Below are 23,051 nucleotides of genomic sequence, written 5' to 3' on the forward strand. Positions count from 1 at the left end.
TTGTTCTTCGCGTTCCGTCTGTTCTTCTTTCCCTCGCTGCGGTTGGATCCGTTGAAGCCGTGGCCTGAAGGGTAGGTCTGGATCCAGGTGGGATTGGATCTAGGGTCTCGTTTGGCGGAGGAAGAGGGACGCGGGTGGTCCGTGCGTCGGATGAGGACCGCCCTTGTTCCAGTCGTCGAGGAAAACAATGAAATGGTCGTCATTACTTAAAGATCTCAGGGAGAAGGTCGGGCTCTCTGGGTCACAGCCGCAAGCGCAGTCCACCTACCCATCGCCTTCTTTCTCCCCTTCTGTCGAATATGGTGGAGCTAGCACCACTGAGGCTGCCCCCGCGTCTGCGTATGGATCGCCCGTGTCGTCCCCTGCAAGGTACGAGACCAACGTTTCGTCTCCGATTAGGAAGTTGTCTCCTTTTTTGTAGTTCCTGTGTAATGTTATCGAATGGGATAATATTACTGAAAAAAAAAAAAATTCGCTGTCAAAGATGTTGCTTTTATGTCTTCGTATTAGCTTGAGTCTATGGAATTAGGCATCGCCATGTAAGACTGCAAACCTTTTTTGGGGAATAATAGCTAGTTGATTAGTGAAAGGGATGAATCAAATCTTTCTTAGGCAAATTTACTTTTGCCACAAAAAGAATGTCTTGGCATAAACAAGGTCAGATTAAAGGAAAATCATTTTTTTTTCTGATTTATTTATTGAAAGATGTGAGAGCCAATCCACCCTCCTGCCAACATCTGGTATTGGTTTATTCTCCTTCTGGTAGTTATAAACGTTAAAAAGCAGAGAAAAATCAATGAACAATGGTAGAACAAAGAACCATGATTATCACTCTCCTCACATTTTGAAATGAAGTTGGCATTGAGTCTGTATTACATGAGAAAAAGCAAGAGTCAACGAGAAGAAATGAAATAGAGGTCTTTACTTCCCACACCTCCTATAAGTATGGTTCTGTTATATTTTTAAAAATAGAATAAAGTACGTTTAACACATAATCAAAACTTTTGGAAGATTTGCATCTTGCACTTGTTTCCATTGTGCTCTTAACAGAAATAAAATTAACGTAGCAGTTTCTAATTATTAACAGATGGTATTTATTGCAAAACTTTGGTTTCAGTAGAATCTGCATTTTGGATTGGAGATATTTTTTGTTTTCTTTTCACTTCAAAGGCCTCCATGAAACTTCATCTAATGCTATGTGGTAGTTGAATTTCCTTTCAAAGCTCAAGGATTTTTTTAGTTTCTCATAAAAAAGTGTATCTTATTCTATGTCTCATCATACATCCAAGACAATTGGCACTGGATAATTTTACTCATTGAGCACGTTTGTTAACTACAACAATGATGACTAGTTTTCTTACCTTGTTTTTTTTTGTGTGTGTTCTTCTTCATTTTCTTTTGTGAAGAATAAAATACATATGACATTTATTTGACCTTTGTAGTTCTACTTGCGTAAGGTTGCAACTGGTGTTACTTTAAAGAATCAAAATGTGTTTCTGTAGATTGCTTACTTATGGATTCTTGTTCTTCTATAACTGCAGAGGCAAAATTGAGCTTGAATTTGAATTTAAGAAGTTCTGGGAAGAATTCCGTAGTTCCAACTCTGAAAAGGTTGGTACAAGGACTGTTACACTTCCTTCAATCTCAAGGTTTTTAAAGATATAGTTGCTGAGAGCTTGGTCTTGCAGGAGAAAGAAACAGCACTGAATATGGCTGTAGATGCATTCTGTAGATTGGTTAAACAGCAGTCCGATGTAACCCAGTTAATTACCAAGTAAGAATTTTCAATTTTCCAGTTGTATAACATAAGCGTTTCACATTTCTTTTGCACACTTATACTTTTTGCAAGTAGTATTCATACATATTTCGTAATTATTTATGTTACACACCTACTTGAAACTTATTCCAAATTAAAGTTTAGTAAAGCTACTTTGTGCTTCATGTATGTTGACAAAAGTTTTGGTTTTTAAGTTATTTCTTGTTATCCCTTACATTATCTTTTTTATTCACATAGGCTTTTGGAGTATGTTAGTGTTTTTTTTTATCAATACCTAAGGGGTAAGAGCCTTGAGTCATCCACGGATAGGCAAATGAAGGAATCACCTGATGCCATTTTTTTGTGGGGAAAAAAAATCTTCTTGGTTAATACCTTTTTTTCACTCAATTTGTAGTAGTGTAGCAGCAGTGGTAGTGTATGCTTCCAAATCATATCCAATCATTCTCCAATCCTCTTTTTTAAGTGCATTAAAGAACAGGAACCTCATGTCAGTCCACTCCACCTCCACTCTCACCCCATTCAGCAGCATAGACAGTGAGTCTTAGAATTTTTTTTTTCCTATCATTTTTCTAAATGAAGTTCTTTGTTTTATGCTACTTTCATACTTTTTCTGATCATGTTTGTGTTTCTTTATTCTAAAACCTTTTATAATTTTGAGATATTTTCAATTTAGCCTCATAGTCATTGTGGCATAAATCCAAAATCATTGATTTGAATGCATGATGCTAGTTGAAGCCATACCTTAATATTGTCATAATAGCTGTTAATATAGAGAGAGTTACTGATTCATAATGTGCTACTAGTTCACATGTGGTGTTAAATAAATTCCAAAGAAAGTTTGAGCTTTACTTATGGCATCCACCTACTGATGGAAATTTTATACATTTGCTCGAACAACTTCTCCTTAGCGGACATCATGGTCAACCTAGTAGAATTGCACCCTAATGTCTTGTAGTGATTATACACACTGTAGTTGTGGACAATAAAGTTTGTTCATGACTGACTCACTGGACTTGAAGCACATCAAAGAACTGACCAGTGAAGCACTTTCCAATGGTTTCATGATATACAGCTTATCAACTGGCTATTCTCATCATCATTAACATCAAGTCATATTAGTCCTAATTGTTTGAGTTCAGCTACATGAATTTATTCCTCTATTGATCTCTATACAAGATTATATCATTATCAGGTCCTCCTCTCACAATTATATAATGCCAACTGCATGGATCTTATACCTTGGATAAACTCTATGCAAAAGTGCTACATCATTAAAATATTCAAATCTCTCTAACCATTTTAAACTACTTCAACTAGAGTCTTCTTTGGTCTCCTTGTATTCTCTACACTTTCAACTCTAATAAATTCAAGTTGATTAACTATAAAAATTATTGATCGTCTTTGTGCTTGTCCATATCATCTTGACTCATATTTCTCAATTATCATTGCTACACCTAATTGTTCTTGAATAATAATGTTTTTGAATTCTTTAGTAATCACACTTATCCTTTCTTAACATTCTCACCTCTAGTAAATTAGCTATTTCACCTTTTATTTTCTAACTCTACACCCTGATTGAAGGATGTAGCTCCTATAAAATTTCCTTTTAGTCATATCATATTTGAAATTTTGTGGATAGAAATTTAGAGACTAAAGGTTCAGACTTAGTTAGAACTAAAAGAAAATATATTAAATATAATTTCAAAATTTCAACATTAAGAAAATAAACGAGAGAAAGGTTATGTGAAGGAACAAGAAATAGCATCTTCGATCTATTCTTCCACAAGAACATATTGATGAAAGTATCAGTAATAGGAGGAAGACTTGATGATACAATGGACCGTGGAGAGAGACTATGAAAATTTTAATCATAGACTTAAAAGAGTTTAGTAGGTGTGAAAGAACACATTTCAGTTGAAGAGATGCGATTACTAAGATGAATGCGTGAGGTTACTAATAGAAAAATATTACTACTACTACTAAAACAATTTTGTGTAGCTCTCACAAAAGATTAAATGAGAGTGGATAGACATGTTCAAAGACTACCAATATATTTTATAGCTCAACAATTTGAATCTTTGAAGCCATTGGTTGTGTTGGGAGAAAAGAATTAAATCTCATGTTTAGTTGGCAGGGAAGGGAATGCAAGTTCGTGGGAAAGAGAAGAAGTGTGGGGAGGATAAACTGACAAAATGGAAGTGCTGTCACATTCCATCCTAATCACAAAAGGGCCAAGGGAGGCTCCTTGTTTTTGAGGTGAGTGGATTTGGAACTTGTGGTGTGAGGGCGACCTTGTTGTAGGTGTGGCCTTGCATTGCAAAGAAGGGGGAGGTCGCGAACCTATATAAGTGGGGTTACAAATCAGTTATATATTGTTGTTTATAATTTAGAATATCAACAAGTTATATAAATTTAGTTTGACATTAATAGTATTTTATATATTGTTGTTTATAATTTAGAATATCAACAAGTTATATAAATTTAGTTTGACATTAATAGTATTAGGGTCGTTGGCATACATTTTCTTTTAGAAGGGATAGGCTAGGATTTTATTTATTTATTATTAATTAAGTTAAGATATTAATTATTATTTAAAATTTAAGTTTATAATGTCAATAGGATTTTACTTTGTTTTGATTGTTAATATGAATGCTGATTTACAAATAGTACAATATTGTTAGTTATAAGTTTACTTATAGGATATATTGATCATATAGCTTAAGAATTAAGTTAATAATTAGACTTTAGTTTTAGTTAAAGTCATGTGCTAGTATCATTATAATAGTTCTTTATAAAGTTTGTTAGCTTGTTCCTTATTATAATTAAGTTAAGTTAACTAGAACATTAGTTGAAAAGTTTGTAGGTTGCCTTTTTTGAATCCAATGCACAATATTCTTTTTGATTTTAACTGATAAGTTGCTTATTATTTTTTTAACTTGTTTTTTTAATTTCAATTCAATGAACTATTAATTATGATAGTTCTTGTTTTAGAAGTAAACACTGATATTTAAAGATTAAAAATGATTTGAACTTATGTTGACATACTTTGAACCTGCTAAATGTTGGTACAATTAGCACCTAAACAGTATTGTTCCGAAGAGGACTCAACATGAAACAATACTTTAAATCTTTATAAAAATGCAATTAACAATTAACATAATTAAAAGTTATCTAAAAATTCAAATATTTCTAGCGATATATTCTTTAATGAGGATCAATATGGGATAAGAGAAATGTACCCGACCTCAATAGTTGGGACTTTGGCTTATTAATTTAAATTTGATTCTTGTTGTTTCTGTTTCTGAAATTGCATCAATTTCTTCACAAGTCTACTTACAGAAGAAGCTTTGGATCTTGATATGCTCAGATTGCCATTTACAATCCACTCTACCTTCTAAAATAAATGAAGATGCCACTAAAAGATAACATCAATTTAAGACACTTCCTATAGTACTGCACTTGTTCATTTAATTTAGTGATGCACTTAAAAGATAATAATGAATCCAATGAGTTTTAAAAGAAAAGTCTCATGTCTTCCCTAAAATCTGGTTGGAGTTATATTTTGATAACTTGCTGGTGAATAAAGTATTGTAACACAAGTCAGAATAGGTCCTTTGAACTAATCTATCTCATTTTCATTACAGGTTTGTAGAAGTACACATATTTTCTTTTGTTGTTGGGAGGGCCTTTGTAACAGATGTTGAGAAGCTAAGAATTTATAGTAAAGGAAATTCTTTGAACGACACAAACATAATAAGTTTCTTTTCTGATGTTAAGGTTTGTTGCTTCATCTTTTGATAATTTATAGTGATTCAGTTATTTTTTAATTCCAAAAAGGTCTCTGACTTTAAAGTATTTTATTTTATTTTTCTACCAGGATGGGCTCACTCGTGGTTCTAATTTGTTATATGCTATAGAAGTTCTTGTAACAGCGGTATGTCTATATTCTTGCAATTAGTAAATTGTTTGGTAACTTAAAACTTTGTTAGTACTTTAACATAGAATGATTAAAAAAAATCAATCAATCATATAGGTAGGACTACATTGGCAAACCAAAATGAACCTAGAGGCAAATTCTATAAAGCTAAGGAATATAACAAGAACAATAAAAAAAGCAACTGAAGCAATTGTGAGTCCTGACTACCAGGGTTCGGAAAATAAAACAAAGGAATATAGTCTGATTTAACTGAAAGTTAAAGACTAGAATTCAACTGCCAGAACACTTCCCTTTAATATTAAATGTTTTCAAGATATCTTAAGTTGGTTAAAGAATGATTTACTAATATTTTATCTTGTGGATATACAGGCACATTACCTATTCCTTTATAATTTGTTATATGCAGGAATAATGAAAATGATTTCCATTGTTATGTTGTTTTATATAATTAAAATTTTTATGAGAACTTTAAAAACCATTTCCTTGTTTAGAACCATGCACTTATCCTTTTCTTCTTCTTCTTCTTCTTTTCATAAAATATAATCAGTATCCTCAAACTGTTGGAGCTAGATTGAATTGTAAAATTTTATTCTGAATATACTATCTCTAGGTATATACATATCACCTTTGTATCCACATTTACACATAAAATATGTTTTTATTTATTGATAGGCTATTGACAAGCAATCCCTGTTGGACTCTGGCATTTTATGTTGCCTTATTCACATTCTCAATGCACTTCTACATCCTAAAGTATTGAAAGGAGAAAACACTGATAGCTTGGAAGACTTCAGGAAAAGTGAAAAAGATGTGGATGATAAAGATGCTCTTCGAATTCGACAACTTGAGGTAATCTCAATCTTAAGAACACAATTCCTGATTTATAATGTTTTGCGGCATCAGTTTTGGGTAATAGATTCTTGCTGAAAAATACAGAGTTTGTGAAGGGGATCTTGTCCCTTCTTTTTGCTAGTTTCTTTTTCTACAGTTCCTTATTTGCTCTCTTGATTTTTCAAAAGTCTGTTGATAAATGATCCTGATTTCTGCAACATATCAGACATGCAAATTCTCTTAACCTTGTTTAGATTTATGATCAAACTATCTACTGGACATTCAATAAATGCAATATTTTTCTGGTTGTTTATGAATTTTAGTCTCACATCTTACTTTTCACTTTTCAGTCATCTATTTGTCAAATAGTAGTTAGCTGCAAACTTGGAATATGGATCTTGTCTATAATTACAGTCTATTCTTGCAATTGTTGGATTGAAATTATCTTATAATTATTCAGTTTAGTCTTGCAATTGTTGGATTGAAATTATCTTATAATTATTCAGTTTAGTCTTGCAATTGTTGGATTGAGATTGCATTACAATTATTGTGTTTGTATTCTTGCAATTATTTTGCTAGTCTATGAACAAATCATTATGAAACATTATTTTCTAGAAAGTCAAACTATGAGGACAATTTAGTTTTGCATCATTACCTCTTACTTTTTAAGTGCTAATTATGTGAAATTTAATTGGCTTGTGATTAATTTATCCCCATCAGATAGAAGGAAGTATTGTACACATTATGAAGGCATTAGCAAGCCATCCTTCAGCAGCACCGAGTTTGATTGAAGATGATTCACTTCAACTTCTCTTTCATATGGTTGCAAATGGTTCATTGAATGTATTCGCCCAATTCAGGGACGGGCTTGTTCCTCTGCATACAATTCAACTTCATCGACATGCAATGCAGGTTTTGTTTTTTGCTCATGCATTGTATAGGGTTTAACATATTCAACTAAACTCTGCAATTTGCATATCTTTATGATAGTCTTTCATGTTGTTTCTCTTGCGTACAGATACTTGGCCTTCTTCTCGCTAATGATAATGGAAGCACTGCAAAGTATATACGCAAGCATCACTTGGTAATGTAGTTTCTTTTTTGAATTCATGATGCAAGGTGATAACATGATGATCTCAGACTGGCTAAATGGAGTACTCACATATATAAAGTATAGAAATGAAATTTTGTATCTGATTCATGGATAATTATTCAGCTGCAATAGGATAATAGGACAATCATTTCATTATTAATTGTTTCCAGCAATTGGAAAATCACCCTTAATTCCACTATTATCAATTTCAAATCACAATGACATGATACAGTTAACCACTTAAAGGGACTAAATTTATATATTGATAACTTTTGCTCTGATGTCATGTTGAAGTATTGGCTAGTTATCCCAGAAACTCGAGCTGTTTGAAAGAGACCAATTTCTATATTTATATTGTTAAAAGAAACACAATGATCATTCTATATAAAGAGTTGAAAAGAGAAATATGATTATGAAGTGGTAAGACATCATTTGAGTTAATGGGACTCCACTCTCATTGTCAACCTTCTTCTGAGTGACCTTGGACTCCACCCCTGTCTATTTCAAGTCTTTAAACAAAACTGTTCTAAGTCACCATGGCTTGCCAGCTTCCCTCTTATCATTAGCTATGAATCTCTATAAGGCAATATCTTTTCTTCTTCACCAGAATTTTCCTTCTCTAACCTATGGTTCACTTGTATTGAGTAACAGAAAATTCTTCATATAATGAGTGCAACTTTTGGCGGGCTGGATTTAATTTTTGCAAGGTTGGGTTTGTTTAATGGGCTTGGATTTAATTTTAACACGTCAGATTTTACTTTGAATGGTTTTCTTTCTCTTTTCTAGAATATTACAAAGTTTGTCCAATCATATCATATTGAATCAAATCGATTCTGCATGACTCCTTTACATCAGACTCATACCATGTACAAATTTAAGTAGTGAATCATGTGATTCCAACAATTTGCATGAGAGGGCTTCTGGAAATGTTGAATGGCTACTAATTGTGGCTTCATTCAACACAAAAAGGTTGTAAATGACTACTGGAAAACTTTGAATGGTTGGAATACTTGGTTTAGTTGTGAGAAATGAGTGTAGAGTCAAATTAGGAATCCGTAGTTAGGGTGTTAGGATTTAAGGAAATAAAATTCCAAGTAAACAACCTCAAATAGTTGGGACTCATGATTTCTTGTTGTTATTGGATTAAAATGGAGTGGTGATTAATGAATTGAACTGTAGTGAATTTTTGCTCCATACAAGAGTGTGGGAATGAGGTGGAACTAGTGGTTATAGCTAAGAGATAATTAAAAAGATATAATTTAACAAGATTGATCATACAGTTGCATCGTTCCTGTTTTAAGTTATATAGTTTTATCATTCCTATTCTCAATTATAGAATAACAAATGATAAATACGATGTTAATGCAGTATTTCACAAGTGCTAAAGTTTCTGGGCCAGAACTGGTTTTGATCCCAACCTAGAATGCCAGTGTACAGCAGTTGTAGGAGGAAGGAGGGAGAAGCGTTTGTTCATCTGATAGATGAAGAAGGCGGCCTTAAGATTCTGTAAGAAGGAGCATTTTGCTTCCACGCTACAATTTGGCATAGTAGTAGAATGGGTCATCTTGCCCTGGTATGGGTGAGATGGTACAGAAACTTCTTAATATCTTTTTTGTTAGACTGGATTCCAATTCTATTAATTTCATTCTGTCATTATCACTCCAGCTAACTAGTTAGGAATATGTATCATTGTTTTAAATACCATTATGTGTTGGGCAGCACAGACAAAACTTCTCATTCTGCCTGCCAACCAGCACACAAGAAGCTACCAGATATCCCATCACAATCCTTCCGCTGTTGTCCCAAGTTCCGCTCAAGCCTTTCACCTTTTTTACGAGCTTTGCATGAGCTTCTTCCTTCATCGCAAGCTTCTATTGAACTTCCTCCTTTGTTGCACGCTTTGCCCAAGCTTCCTCCTTCGCTTTGAGCTTTGCCCGAAGCTTCTTCCTTCATTGCGATCTCTGCCCGAGCTTCCTCTATCATAACCTCGCCTCAAATTTTTTCCTTAGTCATGACCTCTGCTTGAGCATATTATGCCTTTGTTGTGAGATCTGGCGAGCCACAAGCTACTTCTGCGACTCTCTGTTTAAGCCTAAGCATCTTGGCGGCCAGCTTCTGAGCTGTGAGCTTGTCATGAAGGCATGAACTGCTTTGACGACTTGAAATCTCAGATGAACTTCCTCCTTTGTCATGAGCTTTGCATGTCTTTTACATTTTTCATGAGATTCGGCGAGCCACGAACGTTCGTGACTCTCCATCTAGTCCAAGCATCTTGGTGACCCACTTTCAAGCCTTGAGCACGTCTCGAAAGCTCGAAGTGTCTCCTTGACATGACGCAAGTAAGCTTCCTCTTCCTCGTTCTTCCCTTCCTCATTGGAGCAGCTAGTACCTAGACGAAATGGAATGGTACCGTACCAAAATTGTATCGTTCTAGTCTATATCTAACACTTTGGAATTGGATCTAGGCTTTAAACCATGAATCTCTATGTCCATAGTGAGTTAAAACTACCAGAAATAGGGTTATTCAAATGAAAGAGGAGGATGAGGATATGCACCTAACAGAAGGAGGCGGCCTAAGAGTACTGTTATATGACAAAGGAGATTCCACCTTCATGTTGCATCTCAAGACCACATCGAAAGGAGTTGTTCTTGCCCTAATATGGATGATATGCTACTGAAACTTTAATCCTTGGTGTATCTATTCCAAGATTAGCATTTCAATTTTCTTAATCCCTTCCATCATCTCATCATTCCATTTCCCACACATCCATAATGACTCGTAGAAATAGGATCGTTCACACAGAGGAGGAGGAGTGGGGAGGGGAATAAAGGTAGGTGATTCTAGGGGATTTTTACCTATACACAGAGGTTATCTTGCTCTGATATGGGTGACACAATACTGAAACTTTAGTCTTTCTGTCCCGAGATTAGCATTCCAATTCTCTTAATCTCTTTTGGTCATCATCATTCCAGTTAATAACTAGGAATCCACATGTCTGTGAAGGCTAGCAGAAATAGGGTGATCACTGATTCACAAGTTCACATGGATGATTGATGGGTTTACTATAGTGGCATTAACTGACTTTTTAACAATTATTTCGGTGTACTGAAGAAAAATAAAAGCGGTGGAAAAGGTGTAAAAGTTTTTTAGGTGTCTTATAGAAGTATATAAATGCACCAATTCTTCTGTGCAAGTTAAGGATTTTAGAAATAATTGAGAGATTTTGTGTTATCATTTTAATTTACATAGTCAAGTAGATTTCACATTTTTGAGCTCAACGCTATGCTAAGATTACTCAATTGACACCCAGGGGATTTCAACTTTTGAATAAGAAAACCAACCTTTTTGCTAAGCAAGGACAAGATTGCATGTAATAACCGCAGTCTGTCCTAAACAATTTTGATTTCAATTAAGATCTTAATTGGGCATAGATCTCACAAATCTATGATCCAATCTGACGTTTCCTCACCGTTCACAGCTAGGATCTTGATCTGCACAATCACAACTCAAAGAATAAACTTTCATTCATATAGGCATCTTAAATTTGACATCCAATAAAAAAATTCATTTTTTTGTGCCATATCATCCAATAAATTTTGTATTATATGAGAACATTTTTAACTCTAATTAGAAGAATATTTTCTAATCTTTTTCATTATCATCTATTTTTATGAACCGCATTGGCGGGAGCTTCTTACATTGGGCTTCCATTAGACAAAACAATGCTTTATGATATTGCAACGAACATTATATTTAGAAATACTATGAAACCTTCACAGCACATAACATTATACATTTGTTTTCTACATGAATAATATAATTTATTATATTAAAATTATTGAAAAGTTAAAATGTTCATACTATATATTGAAAGTATGTACGAATAATTTTAAATTTCAAATATAATTTTTTCATGATAAATATTAAAGTCTAGGATCTTATGATCCTATTCTTCTATCAAATGGTCAGATCAGATGAACATTCCATCGTTCTCAAGTAGTATCTAGGTCGTAGCAACATTAGCAATAACCTTCCCAGAGCTTGCATACATAGGAGGCTTGGACAGGATAACCTTTTGCGTCAAGTCAATATAGAAGATTACTATTATTTTGACATTTTCTTATCTGTTCATACTGTTCTAGAGATATGGTTACATTTCACTAGTATTTTTGTATCAAACTGCTACATATATGCTATAAATGGATTAAGATGCATGCTTGAATTATAAAATTGTGGGAAAAATACTGTCAGCGGTTGTGTAAAACAGATTGCTTCATGAAACTCCACATTATGATTCAGCATATGGTTGCATCAGCAATAAGTTCTGCATTATGTTACTTTATTTTTATAGGAATAAGTACTCTGTTTATAAGATTTTCGTTCTTTATTTACATTTCTTTTCTTCATTCATCTCCCAGAAGTACCTTCTTTTTTAAGTTTCATTATTCTTTTTCTACTCTTCAGCAAATATGTTGTTGGCTTTCATGTCTGATCTTATCAGGTGCTTTGTGGTTTTGTGTTTAGATAAAAGTCCTTCTTATGGCTGTAAAAGATTTCAATGCTGAAAATGGTGATGCTGCTTATACCATGGGGATAGTAGACTTGCTACTTGAATGTGTTGAATTATCATATAGATCTGGTAATTTTAATTCCAAACCATTCTATTTTCTCGATGTGTTTTCTTAAATTCAACAGTTTCTAAACTCAAATTGTTTCTCTCTGTAATGGACCAGCTCAGTAACTTTTAGACAGTTAATTCGACTTAATGTAACACCTGCTATGCTTTTATTTGTAGAGGCTGGTTCCACTAGTCTCAGGGAAGATATTCACAATGCACATGGTTATCATTTTCTTGTTCAGTTTGCCTTAACTCTATCTAGCTTGAGGAAGGATCCGACTGTTCAACAAGTCAACTCAAAATTACCACATGAAGCATCCTCCCACTTGGACAGTTCTGATGCACCTAATACTTCATCGCTTCTGGAAAACCAAAGTGATACTTTACCATCCCAACTTTCTCCAGCATTGATAAGGCTTCTTGATGTTCTTGTAAATTTAGCACAAACAGGTCATACCGAACCTACTTATGGAAAATCTTCAAAACATTCGCAGAGTAGGCGCAATAGAAGCTACATGCCTTTGGATAAGCTAAATGATGAGGAAAAAGGTAATGCTAAGGTTAAAGATCTTGAAGCAATTCAGATGCTTCAAGATATTTTTCTGAAGGCTGACAATGTTGAACTGCAGGCAGAGGTGTTGAATAGATTGTTTAAAATATTTTCATGTCATCTTGACAATTATATGCTCTGTCAACAACTGCGGACATTGCCTCTCTTCATTCTTAACATGGCAAGTTTCCCTGTATCATTACAGGAGATTATTCTTAAAATACTGGAATATGTTGTCACTGTTGTAAACTGCACTCCTGAACAAGAATTGCTTTCACTTTGTTGCTTATTGCAACAACCAATTACTTCCAGTCTGAAACATACTATACTAGCTTTCTTTGTCAAACTCTTGTCATTTGATCAGAAGTATAAGAAGGTTCTCAGGGAGGTCGGTGTTTTGGAGGTTCTTCTAGATGATCTGAAGCAAAATAGGTATTTTTCTGGTTCAGAGCAGCAAAACACAATTTCTAGTGGCTTAGGGACCAAGTCAAATACTGCAAGCTTCAAGAAACACGTTGACAACAAAGATCTTATTCTTACCACACCAAAACCAGTAGGTTCTGGTTCAGGAAAATATTCTGTATTTGAAGACGAGAGTACGATAGTGATAGCATGGGATTGTCTCTTTTCTTTGTTGAGGAAAGCTGAAGCCAACCAACAAGCATTTCGAGCTTCTAATGGGGTCAGCATCATTCTACCCTTCCTGATATCTGATCACCACCGAGCTGGTGTTCTTCGGCTGTTATCTTGTTTGATCATTGAAGATGTTCTTCAGGTATGTGTTAGTATCTGATTCTCCTTAAAAGGATGAATGTTTCCACGTGGAACTTAATTACCCTATTCTTTACAGAGGTTTGGAATACTAGCCAAATTGATTTTTTCACCTCATAAGTTGAACTTTGTATCTTACCAGGTTCATCCAGAAGAGCTAGGTGCACTAATTGAGATTCTCAAGAGTGATATGATAACAAGTGTTTCTGGATCTCAATACAAACTTCAAAATGATGCAAAATGTGATATGTTAGGTTCACTTTGGCGTATCCTTGGAGCAAATAATGCAGCACAACGAGTATTTGGAGATGCCACTGGATTTTCATTATTATTGACCACATTACATAACTTTCAGAGCAGTGAGCTTCCAGATGTTCAATCTTCCATGAATACTTTTAGTTTTCTAATGCGAGCCATCACTGCTGGTGTATCAAATAACCCTGTAAATAGATTGAGACTCCATGCCATTATGCTATCCCAGACCATTTATGATCTAGTATGTGAGTCTGGTTTACTTTGCGTGGAATGCGAGAATCAAGTTATCCAGTTGATGTTTGAGCTTGCTCTTGAGACTATTCTCCCACCAACTCCTGTCCCTGGGGGAAATTCTTTTTCCTTCAATACATCAGAGGATGATACAAATTCATTTTTGACCACCTCTCTTGGCATATCTAGGATTGAGGGAGAGCGGATATATAATGCTAGTGCAATAGCTGTTCTGATACGTTCTTTGTTACTCTTTACTCCAAAAGTGCAGTTGGATATTCTGAAGTTTATCGATAAGCTTGCTTGTGCTGGTCCATTCAATCAGGAAAATTTGACTTCAGTTGGTAAGGAAACAATATAGCATATTTTTTTGTGTGTTTGTGTGTTATGCACAATTTGTGAATTAATCTTACTTTTGGTTGGAGAATTACCTAGGATGCATTGCTCTCTTGCTGGAGACAATTAGCCCATGTCTTGAGGGCTCTTCTCCATTGCTTACTCATGCTTTGCGAATCGTGGAAGTCCTGGGGGCATTCAGGTTTATTCACTGAAGCAGAACTTATTATCTAATTACTCATTTCTTATTAGATATTAATATATTGTTTTCACAATAGGCTATCTTCTTCTGAGCTTCGAATTCTTGTTAGATATATTCTTCTATTGAAGATGAAAAGTTCTGGTCATCTTCTTGTTGATATGATGGAGAAATTACTTCAAATGGAAGACATTAGGTCTGAGGGTGTTTCTTTAGCACCTTTTGTGGAGATGGACATGAGCAAAGTAGGTCATGCATCCATCCAGGTGTCTTTAGGAGAAAGAACATGGCCACCGGCTGCTGGATATACTTTTGTCTGTTGGTTTCAGTACCGAGAATTGTTTAAAAATCTCATGAAAGAATCAGAGCAAGGGTCCAAAACTGGATCTAGCAAAAGAAATGCTTCTGTTGGACAGGTGTTGCGCATATTTTCTGTTGGAGCAGTGAATGATGGAAACACATTATATGCAGAACTCTACCTTCATGATAATGGTGTTTTAACTCTAGCTACAAGCAGCTCTTGCTCTCTATCTTTTTCTGGCATAGAAATGGAAGAAGGAAAGTGGTATCACCTTGCAATTGTTCACAGCAAACCTAATGCATTAGCTGGACTCTTTCAAGCTAGTGTGGCATATGTCTACGTTAATGGAAAGCTGATGCATACAGGAAAGCTTGGCTACTCACTGTCTCCTGTTGGTAAATCTTTGCAAGTTACTCTTGGCACACCAGCAGCTCGTGCAAAAATCAGTGATTTTTCATGGAGGCTTCGTTGTTGTTATCTTTTTGAGGAGGTGCTTACTTCAGGCAGTATTTTTTTCATGTATATTCTTGGTCGGGGATACAGGGGATTGTTCCAGGATACAGTTTACTAAGATTCGTTCCAAACCAGGCTTGTGGTGGGGGGTGCATGGCCATCTTAGATTCTTTGGAAGCTGAGTTGCCAGTTCACCTCCAATTCACAGCGACTTGATAATTCTGTAAAACAGGGGACATATAATTCTGATCGCAGTGGGATTGTTTGGGATTTGGAAAGACTGACAAATTTTTCTCTACAGCTGTCTGGCAAGAAGCTCATCTTTGCTTTTGATGGAACATCCTCAGAAACATTTAGAGCTTCTGGAACATTGTCCTTGCTCAACCTTGTGGACCCAACATCTGCTGCTGCTTCTCCTATTGGTGGTACGCCACCTATAAATGATACTTTATCTTTTAATGCAATCTCGCATAATATTCTTATTAAATGCTGTTTGACAGGAATACCACGCTATGGTCGTCTTTCTGGAGATGTCTATATCTGCAACCATTTCATGATTGGAGATAGTGTGCGTGTTGTTGGTGGAATCCCTGTGGTGCTCACCCTTGTTGAAGCTGCAGAAACTAAGGATATGCTACACATGGTATTAGAGTTACTTGCATGCTCACTGCATCAAAGTCCACAGAATGTCAAGGATATGCAAGCTTTAAGAGGATATCATTTGCTGGCACTTTTTCTACAACACAAAATGTCATTGTTTGATATGCATTCTCTTGACATATTCTTCCGAATTGCTGCATGTGAAGCCTCCTTTTCTGAACCACAAAAGCTTCGAGCAAACAGAACAATTTACCATGCTGGAACCTTACCAGAAGCTAGTATTGATGATCTTTCTTTGCCTAAATTTTCTGATGATTTTTCTTCAGTTGGATCACATGGAGATATGGATGATATCTCTGTACAAAAAGATTCATTTAGTCTTTTTTCTGAACTTGAAAATACTGAGTTGTCTGAGGCAAACTCAAACTGTATTGTTCTTTCAAATGCTGACATGGTTGAGCATGTACTTTTAGACTGGACATTGTGGGTGGAAGCTCCTGTTCCAATTCAAATTGCACTTCTTGGATTTCTAGAACGCATGGTATCAATGCACTGGTATAGAAACCATAACCTGACAATCTTACGCCGGATTAACCTGGTTCGGCATTTGTTAGTTACCCTGCAACGTGGAGATGTGGAGGTGATTGTTTTAGAAAAGCTGGTAGTATTGCTTGGTGTTATTTTGGAGGATGGCTTTTTACAATCTGAGTTAGAACTAGTTATCAGATTTGTTATTATGACCTTTGATCCTCCTGAACTGACTCCAAGGAGTCATATTATTCGAGAACCTATGGGAAAGCATGTTATTGTGAGAAATATGTTACTGGAGATGCTTATTGATTTGCAAGTTACTATTGGTTCTGAAGAGTTGCTTGAGCATTGGCACAAGATTGTCTCATCTAAGTTGATTGCATTTTTTCTTGATGAAGCTGTACATCCAACCAGCATGAGATGGATCATGACTCTTCTTGGAGTTTGTCTCACTTCTCCTACATTTGCTCTCAAATTTCGAACAAGTGGGGGTTACCAAGGATTGTCACGGGTTCTTCCAAGCTTTCATGACTCCCCTGAAATATACTATATCCTCTTCTGTTTAATATTTGGTAAGGATGTCTATCCCAGAGTGCCTGAAGTCCGCATGCTTGACTTCTTTGCACTTTTGCCACATGATGGAAACTTTGGCGAGTTGAAATTTGTTGAGCTGTTAGAAACTGTGGTTTCTATGGCAAAAGCTACATTTGATAAATTGAGTATGCAGTCAATGCTTGCCCATCAAGAGGGTAAACTATCACTTCTTAGTGGTAGCTTAGTTGCAGAGCTTGTAGATGCAACAACAGACACATCAGGTGACCTACAAGGTGAAGCTCTTTTGCACAAGACTTACGCAGCACGGTTAATGGGCGGGGAAGCTGGGGCACCTATTGCTGCTACTTCAATTTTGCGTTTTATGGTTGATTTGGCAAAGACATGCCCACCATTCTCTTCTGTGTGCCGGCGTGTGGAGTTTCTTGAAAGCTGTGTTGACCTGTACTTTTCTTGTGTAAGGTCTGTTGCATGATTTCTAATTTGTAAAGTACATATCACTTCTGGTTTTAATTCCATCACAAATAATATTAGACATATAATATATACATCTGTCTATCATTTTTCTTGTGTTATTGACCATTATACTATTATGCAGGGCTGATTGTGCGTTAAAAATGGCCAAGGATCTTGCAGCTGCAGCAGCAAAGGTGAAAAATAATGTTAATGTTGATGATGATGATGACTCTGAAAATTCGTTCTCTAGCTTGCCTCTGGAGAATGATCAATCTGTGAAAACTTCCATGAGTGCCGGAAGCTATCCTCAAGAGCACAAAAGTACTAGCTCAGGCTATATAGGCGGGTCTCCTAATCATCCTTTGGTTGATATTGATCTTAAGAAATCTCTCAGTGAAGGAGGTGGGCAAGCTGTCCAATGTCCTGAAGCACAACTTTTTAGTGATATGCCTGTTGCTTATAATGCTACTGAGCTAAAGCGTCTTGATTCCAATGGGAGTCAAGTTCCCAATCAACAAACAGATTCACTTAGTACCTCCTCTGTCAATGTGCCTAGTTCTCCTTCCCTTTCAGACAATTCAAACACAAAATCCGGAGCAACACCCACTGCTTCTCCTGTTCTTGCTTTGACATCCTGGCTTGGCAGCACAAGCAGTACCAGTGACTCAAAAGTGAAATTAACTGCGACTTCATCCATGAGAACATCTTTTTCATTGAATGAGGAATCCTCTCCTGATTTACATGAATCATCTGCTGCAAGCATGTTCTTTCCCATAAACCCAAAGCTATTACTTGAAATTGATGATTCCGGCTATGGAGGTGGTCCTTGTTCTGCAGGGGCTACTGCTGTCTTAGATTTCATTGCAGAAATTCTTGCTGATATTGTCTCAGAACAACTGAAAGCAACCCAACTTGTGGAAAATATTTTAGAGTCTACTCCACTTTATGTGGATGTTGAGTCTACTTTAGTTTTTCAAGGATTGTGTTTAAGTAGATTGATGAACTTCCTTGAACGGCGTCTCCTGCGTGATGATGAAGATGAACAGAAGCTTGATAAGAATCGTTGGACAGTAAACCTAGATTCTCTTTGTTGGATGACCATAGATCGAGTGTATATGGGATCTTTTCCAGAACCAATTGGTGTATTTAGAATCCTGGAATTTCTATTGTCCATGTTGCAGCTTGCTAATAAGGATGGACGTGTGGAAGAGGCTGCACCTGGAAAAGGAATCTTATCCATTGCTAGGGGAACTAAGCAACTTGAGGCATATGTTCATGCCATTCTGAAAAACACGAATCGTATTATCATGTATTGCTTTTTACCTACATTTTTAAATTCCATTGGTGAAGGTAATCTTCTTTCAGTTTTGAATTTTCAATCTGAGGGGCCCAAGGGGTTATCCTTCGATGGAATACAAGATGACTCTACTGTTGATATATGCACTATTTTGCAGCTGTTAATTGCTAACAAGCAGCTGATTCTCTGCCCAAGCAATCTTGATACTGATCTAATCTGTTGCCTTTGCGTAAATTTAATTGCTCTTCTTAATGACAAGAGATCGACTGTTAGAAATCAGGCAGTTGACATTATCAAATACTTACTGTTGCATCGTCGTCCTGCAGTTGAAGACTTTCTTGTGTCAAAGGCAAACCAACGACCAACTTTGGATGCTTTGCATGGTGGTTTTGATAAATTATTGTCAGGAAACTCCTCTGCATTTTTTGACTGGTTTTTGAATTCTCAGCAAACTGTCAATAAAGTCTTGGAGCAATGTTCATCCATCATGTGGATGCAATATATCGCTGGAACAGCCAAGTTTCCTGGTGTGAGAATTAAAGGTATGGAAGTTCGCCGTAAGCGGGAGATGGGTAGAAAAGCACGGGATGCTTCAAAGATAAATTTAAAACACTGGGAACAAATATATGAGCGAAGGTTTGTTCTTGAATCTGGTCGAGATTTAATGTCTACAGAACTAAGAGCTATTCGTCAGGATAAATATGGTTGGGTTCTACATGCTGAAAGTGAGTGGCAAACCCATCTTCAGCAACTTGTTCATGAAAGAGGGATTTTTCCTGTACGACATGTATCTGTGGAGCCTGAATGGCAACTATGTCCTATTGAAGGTCCATATAGGATGCGAAAAAAACTTGAACGTTCTAGACTAAAAATTGATACAATCCAGAACATCCTTGCCTGGGATTTTGAGCTGGAAAAGCCAGATCCAGGAAATGAAAAGCATGAAATTGCTGCAGATACATCTGGATCTGAGTCAGACTCATACTTTAATCTGTTATCAGATGGCGATCAGGTGAAAACCTGTGATGATGCCGATCATGATGAAATTTTAGTAACAGACGATGGTTCCAAAATTGAAAGCTTGGCATCTGCACAGATTGGGTGGAATGATGACCGTTCCAATGTGCGGGAACCAAGTGTTCAATCTGCCACAGAATTTGGTGGCAAGTCAAGTTCCTTCTCTGTTTCTATGACATATGGCAAAAGATCTGAACTAGGATCCCCCAGGCAATCATCTTCATTTAAGGTTGATGAGATGAGAACCTCAGAAGATAAGCAAGAGAAGGAACAGCTAGATAATGGTGAATATCTTGTCAGGCCTTTCCTTGAACCTTCAGAAAAGATACGATTCAGTTATAATTGTGAACGGGTTATTGGCCTTGACAAGCATGATGGTATATTTCTTATAGGGGACTTTTGCTTATACGTCATAGAGAACTTCTATATTGATGATTCAGGTTGCATTTGTGAAAAAGCAAGTGAGGATGATCTTTCAGTGATTGATCAAGCATTAGGTGTAAAAAAGGACACTTCAGTTAGCAGTGAGTTTCAGGAAAAATCTCCTTCAACATGGGACACTCCAGCAAAGACATTGGCTGGTGGAAGAGCATGGGCGTACAATGGAGGTGCTTGGGGAAAGGAAAAGATTTGCAGCACTAGAAACTTGTCACATCCATGGCACATGTGGAAGTTTGATAGTATTTATGAACTCCTGAAAAGAGATTACCAGCTTCGTCCTGTTGCTATTGAGGTATTTAGCATGGATGGCTGTAATGATCTTCTGGTTTTCCACAAAAAGGAGAGAGAAGAAGTCTTCAAAAACTTGCTCGCAATGAACCTTCCACGGAATAGCATGTATATTTCACTCCATTTGTTCTGCCTTCTTACAAGTTATTCTTAGCATATACACCATTTAGTAAACTATTTCTATATCCTTTTTACTGGTATTCTTATTACTCTAAATCGTAATTTATACTGTAGTCATTTACTAGGAATAGTGTTCTATGTTATGGTGAAAAATGTTAACTCATGCTGTGAGATAGCACCTTCCATCATTTATTCAGAATTTGTTTCAAAGTTATAGGAAAAAGCCATTATCATTTGCATTTTTTGTTTCCAACAGATCAACTTTTTTGGTGCACGGAGAAAATTAGGAGCTTTTCCATTCTTTGTAATTTCTGAGTTATGCTAGAATTTCTTTCTTCTTCATTGTTATAGGTGCTTTTGATCTTGTGAATCTCTGTTTGTTCTTTCCTGTCACATTGTTAACATCAGATCTAGAACTTTTTCGGAAGAGGAAATTTATGGATGTCACATTAGAATTAACTTTTAATTGTTTCAGTGGAACATTAAGATCGGTTCTTGTAGGGATTGTCATACCTTTGTTTACTAGGTACAATAACAATTTCTTGATAGATGAGAAAGAGTAACAAAAGTCTTTCCTTTTCCCAGGCAGTGAGATTGTTGTGCGGAAATCCCTGCAACTTTGTGCACTCTAAATAGATATTCAACTAGTCAATTTCTTTTGCACTTGTAGGTAGTTTTGCAGATATTATGTTTTATTTCTCTCTTCTTGTTTGCCTTTACTTGATCACCTTTTTTTTCCTTTTTTGAGCGTGCTAATTTTTCCTTAATTGGTGTTGTTTTTATCTTGCTTATGTGGTTATGACTTGTGAGTTATTATTCTTGTTCTTCTGTATGAGTCTGATGCAAGTGGAGTTTTTGAAAAAGTGGTATATATTTTTCTTCAACCAATCATATGATTTTCTTCTGTATCTCACTTTATAGCTCCATTAGCTTTGAAAGAGTAAGATGCTCATATGCTATAGTACTGACAGGTTGGACTCAACAATATCTGGGTCATCAAAGAAAGAAGGCAATGAGGGAAGCCGGCTTTTTAAGATCATGGCCAAGTCCTTCTCAAAAAGATGGCAAAGTGGAGAGATCAGCAATTTTCAGTACCTAATGCACCTTAACACTCTTGCAGGACGTGGGTACAGTGACCTTACCCAATATCCTGTTTTCCCATGGATTCTTGCAGATTATGAAAGTAAAACTCTGGATTTGAAGAACCCTCAGACATTCCGTAGACTTGATAAGCCAATGGGATGCCAAACTGCAGAAGGAGTGGAAGAGTTCAGGAAACGGTTTGCCTGCTTTCCTCTCATATATTTAGTCTGCCTAGAAATCTCTCAAGATTCTCATTTTCTGTCTTATTTTCTTCTGTATGTTTCAGTTATGAAAGCTGGGATGATCCTGATGTTCCCAAGTTTCATTATGGTTCTCATTATTCCAGTGCCGGAATTGTACTGTTCTATCTCGTTAGGCTACCACCATTCAGCACAGAAAATCAGAAGCTACAAGGAGGGCAGTTTGATCACGCAGACCGTTTGTTCAATAGTGTCAGGGACACATGGTCTAGTGCGGCTGGAAAAAGCAATACATCAGATGTGAAGGAACTAATCCCAGAATTCTTTTATATGCCTGAGTTTCTTGAGAATCGTTTTAACCTTGACCTAGGAGAAAAACAGTCAGGTGAAAAGGTATTATGTTTAGTCTAATAGTATCTAGATATTTCCTATTTTTGATATGTTTATCTGCACATATTTACATGATTTTGGAGAAACTTTCTGTTTGGACCCATGCTTTATGAGGCTGACATTTGGCTCTTTTTCAGGTTGGTGATGTTGTTCTACCCCCTTGGGCCGAAGGCAGTCCCAGAGAGTTCATAAGGAAGCACCGTGAAGCCTTGGAGTCAGATTATGTTTCTGAAAATCTGCACCACTGGATAGACCTTATATTTGGATATAAGCAGAGAGGGAAGGTAAGTATCTGTGTTAAACTGTAGCTCCTTTGTTATTGTCAATTAAGATCCTATCTAAGCCTTGATTCTTACATGTTGATTATCTTGCAAAAAAATACATGTGTGAAAAAACCTTTCCCCTAATAGGTATAATGGTTCTTACATAGCTGACCTGGTGGCCAACGAAACACACACACACACCTATATTTACACTAATATCATCTGGAAGCCTATTATCCGTTGCGGCTCATGATTGCCTTACTAAAAGCAAATGTCTTAACCCCAAAATAGGTTTGAGATCTTCAGTTTATGGCAGTTTGACTTCTTTGGTCGGCTAGTCTCCTCTTTTATGGAAAATTACCAGGACCTTTAGATTGAGAAAATTATAGAGCTAGCATTAGATTGAGAAACATTCTTCAGAAGGAGTGTGGTACCCACTCTGGCCACAGCCTGACCAAAG

The 23,051-nt window shown here is 36.2% G+C and overlaps 1 pseudogene; it reads left to right on the top strand.

Moving 5' to 3' along the window:
* The first annotated feature begins 169 nt into the window (after window positions 1–169).
* Window positions 170–22,677, top strand: LOC141833952 (protein SPIRRIG-like; annotated as a pseudogene).
* Window positions 22,678–23,051: the final 374 nt, after the last annotated feature.

This window comes from Curcuma longa, chromosome 8 (genome assembly GCF_044706935.1).
Source record: "Curcuma longa cultivar G26 ecotype Majalengka, Jawa Barat chromosome 8, ITB_CL_G26_1.1, whole genome shotgun sequence".
NCBI lineage: Eukaryota > Viridiplantae > Streptophyta > Magnoliopsida > Zingiberales > Zingiberaceae > Curcuma > Curcuma longa.